A 5,368-nucleotide genomic window follows, 5' to 3' on the forward strand; every position below is an offset into this window, starting at 1 on the left:
TTTTGAGCAGCGCTGGTTTGCTGCCCATGCCCTCTTGTTTAGAGGCGCCATCTGCACCTCTGGGATATAGGGGTTAGGTTTCTTGTTTTTCCTGCAAAATAGTACCTGTGTTAGGGCGCCTCGGTGGCTCAGTTGGTTAAGCGTCTGCCTTCGGCTCAGGTCATGATCCCAGGGTCCTGGGATCGAGTCCCACATCGGGCTCCCTGCTCAGTGGGGAGCCTGCTTCTCCCTCTGCCTCTGCCTGCCACTCCCCCTGCTTGTGCTCTCTCTCTCTGTCAAATAAATAAGTAAAATCTTAAAAAAAAAAAAAATGGGACAGGCAGGGCGCCTGGGTGGCTCAGTTGGCTGGGTGACTGCCTTCGGCTCAGGTCGTGATGCCAGGGTCCTGGAACCGAGCCCCTGCGTCTGCTTCTCCCTCTGCTCTGCTGCTCCCCCTGCTTGTGCTCTCTCTCTCTCTGTCAAATAAATCTAAAAAAAAAGAGGGAGGGGGGTACAGGCAGGCTTGTTTTGGCAGCACATATACTAAAAAAATTGGACTGATACAGAGAAGATTAGCATGGCCCTTGCCCAAGGATGACATGCAAATTTGTGAAGCATTCCATAAAAAAATAAAATAAAATAAAAAAAGGGACAGGCAAGGGTGCTTTTCCATTTGGATGGGATGTTTTCTGTGTTTGGCTTATCCTGCTTGGATGTTTCCTTCTTTCCTACTTTTTGGACATGCAGAAAGAAAACATGTTCCTAGTCTTGGAGGCAGGGGATGAGCTTCCTGGGTGGCGGCCCTCCTGAAATGCATTCTTGCATGCACAAAATGCAAAGGCAGCTGTGCACCTGCTCTCGCAGGGCTTCAGAAACCCTTTGGGGAATGGTGATGTGGTGGTCACTGTTAGAGCAGAGCAACAATCTGCTGTAATCAGGGATAAGCTAAATTTGGGCAGTACTAAAGTTTGCTCATGGAAAAGTGATTTATTTAGACAAATCCGGATTTTAAAATTGTTTTTCTTGAAGTGTAACAGATACAGAAAAGTGCATGCACTGTAAATGCACAGCTTGGTGAATTTGTGCAAAGTGAACACACCTGTGTTACCCTGGTAACCACGACATAGGTCAAAAATAAAATGTTAGAGGACCCCTCCCCTCTCCCCCCCCAGTAACTAGTCTTTTGAGGTATAACCACAAACCTGACTTTCAACACTTTATATTTTTGCCTGGTTTTGACCTTTATATATACTTGTGAAATTTATTCACATTTTGTGTAGATCTTGTTCTTATTACTATTACTTATTACTTATTCTCATTACTATATGGTATTCCATGATAGAAATATGCCACAGTTTTTTATCCATTCTATGTTGATGGGATTTGGGGCTGTTTTTGTTTTGGCAATTTCAAATTATGCTGGTATGAATAGTTTTGCACCTATCTATTGGTGCTCATGTGCATGCATTTCAGTTGCACACATTCCTGCAAGTGGAATCACTAGCTCACAGTGTTTGCAGGCATTCAGCTGTAATGGACCCTGGAAGTAGCAGTAAATGAGAGTTCGGAATGTATTTTTGATAGGGGACAAAGCACACAGCTAAAATCAGGCCCCAGGTTCCTGGTCTCCTCCCAGGCTTGGACGACAGCGGAGCCAGAACAAAGCACTTACCCTCTGTGTTTCCTCATCTGTAAATAGGAAATAATTAGTACCTGCTCTAGTATTTGCTGTGGGACGAAAAAGCCCTCTGCAAAATTTCAAGCTGCACAAATGGAAGCTGTCATTAAAATGGAAGCAGGGGGGCGCCTGGGTGGCTCAGTTGGTTAAGCGACTGCCTTCGGCTCAGGTCATGATCCTGGAGTCCAGGGATCGAGTCCCGCATCGGGCTCCCTGCTCGGCAGGGAGTCTGCTTCTCCCTCTGACCCTCCTCCCTCTCATGCTCTCTGTCTCTCATTCTCTCTCTCTCAAATAAATAAATAAAAAATCTTTTAAAAAAAAAAAAAATAAAATAAAATGGAAGCAGGGAAGGGAGATTTTTAATTATTAATGAGAATTAAAGAATAACTATACTTATGTGGATTTCCAATCCCAATTAAGAATCCAGAGATTAGGGGCGCCTGGGTGGCTCAGTTGGTTAAGCGACTGCCTTCGGCTCAGGTCATGATCCTGGAGTCCCTGGATCGAGTCCCACATCGGGCTCCCTGCTCGGCAGGGAGCCTGCTTCTCCCTCTAACCCTACCCCCTCTCATGTACTCTCTCTCTCTCATTCTCGCTCTCTCAAATAAATAAATAAATCTTTAAAAAAAAAAAAGAATCCAGAGATTAGATTAACTGCTCCGCTGGACACAGTTATATCACCAAAGGGGTTTGTGGTATTATTCTCTCAAACCCAGACACAGGAAGTAGCTTCCCAAACCCATCCTCTGTACCTTGCTAGAAGATTCCTCATCGGCCTAGAGCCCCAGGGGTCCTCCTCCTTCTTTCTCTCAGGCGCCAAATGCCCCAGCTTTTTCCTTCCCCCTGCATCAGCCTGAGTTGGCCTACTCTGGGAAAAACTGGTTTGGTTCTGCCTGACTGGGCCAATTATAATGCACCAGGAAAGCCAAAGGACACACTCCTTCCATGTCTTCCTGCATTATTGAACGTAAACTCTGAGTATTGTCAATGAGGTGCTTTGGTCTCACAGTACAACCAAAAGCTTACAGGCATTCATTCTACCAAAGACTGTGCTAAGTAAGCTACATCAGGGGCTGTAAAAAATAATTATTATTTGAAAGTAGTGTCAACATTTTTTCCATCCCTTGCAGATGGTTACACAAGTAGAAGGCAGTGCCCTCTTCTGGCCAATGCCACACTCGCATGACTGTGGCTAAGGGGATTGTCAACTCATGGGACTGGTGCTTGGGAGGGACCTGGCTCATCTTGGGGTTAGTCTTGAGCAACTCACATTTGGGGATCCACCTTCCCTTTCTTCTTCAAAAGAGAAAAATCAAAACTGTGATGGTTACATTGTATGTGTGATTAACATTTAAATCATTAGACTTTTTTACCCTCCATAATGCAGGTGGTTATCCTTACGAGCAAAAACTGAGGTTTCCTGAAGAAAAAAAAAAAATTCTGCTTCAAGACTGCAAAATAGAAAGCCGGCTGAGTTTCCAGCCTTCAGATTTTGAATACAAGACTGCAACATCAATTCTTCCCTGAATTTCTAGCTTGCCAGCCTGCTCTGCGAATTCCAGACTTGTCAGCCCCCACAATCGTGTGAGCCAATTCCTTAAAATAAATCTGTGTGTCTTGTTAGTTTTGTTTCCCTGGAAAACCCTAATGCAAAATCTAACTGCAAAACCCATTTATATCAGTGGCATCTCGTTTGCACAAATATAAGGGGACATGAAGTATAGCAGTTGACCTTCTGAGTTCAGGTTCAAGTCCCAGTACCATCTCATTTACTGGTTTCATAAACTAGCTCCTTAATTATACTTAGCCTTGGTATCTTCATTTGTATAAAGGAGGATATAGTAACACTTACTGAATAGGCCGTAGTGAAGATTAAGAGAAAACGTGCTTAGAATAGTGATTGGCTCACAATAAGTACTAAATAAATGTTAGTAGTAATTATTATTAATTATTAATTATTATTAAGAGGGAAACTGTCAAAGAAGGGTGACTTACAGGATGAGGGGTACTTGGAAGGGTAGTTAGTTTTGTTCACTGCCCCACCCCTGGTTTTCCCAGACCCTCATGCACAGGCTCTGCTTTTCACTACCTGTTCTTGGCTGATATTATAAAGCCATTTCTTGTGAAGTGTCCTGTCTCTTCCCATAGGAACCCAATCAAGATTAAAAGTTGGATTCCAAATTAAGGACTAAGTCATAGATGAAACCATTATTAAGTAACAAAAGCAAAGTTCAGTAAATCTTGATAATCATTTAAAACAGTACACTTATTCTAAGTCCAAACATAAAATTTCTTCCATAAAATTTAATCTTCACTCCATGATACAATTTACCAATTTATTATTTTTTTAAATAATTTTAAAAGATTTTATTTATTTGAGAGACAGAGAGTGAGCAAGAGAGAGAGAGAGCACAAGCTGGAGGAGGGGCAGAGAGAGAGGGAGAAGTAAGCTCCCAGCTGAGCAGAGAGCCTGATGCAGAGCTTGATTCCCAGACCCCAGGATCATGACCTGAGCCGAAGGCAGACACTTAACCGACTGAGCCACCCAGGCACCCCTATTTTACCAATTTAATTAGCAGTTTTGTTTGCCTTCTCACAACTTAGGACTTCTGCAAGATGATTTGGTTGGTCAAAACCTTGTTTTTATTTTAAAGTTAGCCAAATGGTTATCTCCAAGTATAAGGATTTTGGTTAATTTATATATATTGATATATTTTTTTAAAGATTTTATTTATTTGACAGAGAGAGACACAGTGAGAGAGGAAACACAAGCAAGGGGAGTGGGAGAGGGAGAAGCAGGCTTCCCGCTGAGCAGGGAGCCCGATGCGGGGCTCGATCCCAGGACCCTGGGATCATGAGCTGAGCCGAAGGCAGACGCCTAACGACTGAGCCACCCAGGCGCCCCTTGACATATATTTTTATATATATTTATATATTTATATTTATCTGTGTGTTAATCAGTGATTCACCAGAAGGACCCACAGGATTCAATAGCAGGTTATATACTCACTGAGATTTATTATAGCAAAGGATACAGAGCAAAGTAGCAGGAGAAAGATATGCACATGTGGGGTCCAGAGACATTCAACATAGACTTCCAATGTCTCTCCTGGTCCAAATACTCCTTATCTGAGGCCATATAGGAATACTCTTTCTCTCACCATTAACTTTGAGGACATGTGTAGAATGTCTACTGGAGAAGCCGATTTGTCTCAGAGTTCAAGGCTTTTATGGAGGGCTGGTCAAATAGGTATATCCTGCTGGTCGTATAGGTATATATGCAACCAACTATGGCATCCAAAACTCAACCCTAACAATGAAACCAGGTGCACATTGTTGATCCTAATGTTTGTGCAAAGCAACCTGAGAAGTACATATGGTATGGTCCATTGGTCCAGGTGTATGTAACAAACCCATCGGCCACTAAAGTAAAGAACACTCTAAGGGCTGCTAAGGGTTAATCATGGGTCCCTTGAAGACCTGTAAAGAGCACGCAACCAGACCTGCTGTGTTAACTCTTTCCTCACAGTCTGTATTTTCTAAAATGTCTATAATTAAGCTCTATTACTTCTATAATGAGAAAAGTAGTTATTAATATGAAGGCATCCAAAGTTAATGATTTTCCTTTTTAGTTATTTAGTGATGTTGCTTTCTAATCTCAGGATTCCCTGTAGTCAGCAGAGCTGCTGCGAGAAGTAAAGTCACTCTACT

General features: G+C 42.6%; 1 non-coding gene across 1 annotated transcript; it reads left to right on the forward strand.

Annotated features, from left to right (window-relative positions):
• Positions 1-502: 502 nt before the first annotated feature.
• On the forward strand, positions 503-608 carry LOC115942007 (U6 spliceosomal RNA). The gene has a single exon (XR_004076670.1). It is a non-coding gene; the product is annotated as a U6 spliceosomal RNA (small nuclear RNA).
• Positions 609-5,368: the final 4,760 nt, after the last annotated feature.

This window comes from Leptonychotes weddellii, chromosome 9, assembly GCF_054177405.1.
Source record: "Leptonychotes weddellii isolate Sample4059 chromosome 9, ASM5417740v2, whole genome shotgun sequence".
Taxonomy (NCBI): Eukaryota; Metazoa; Chordata; class Mammalia; order Carnivora; family Phocidae; genus Leptonychotes; species Leptonychotes weddellii.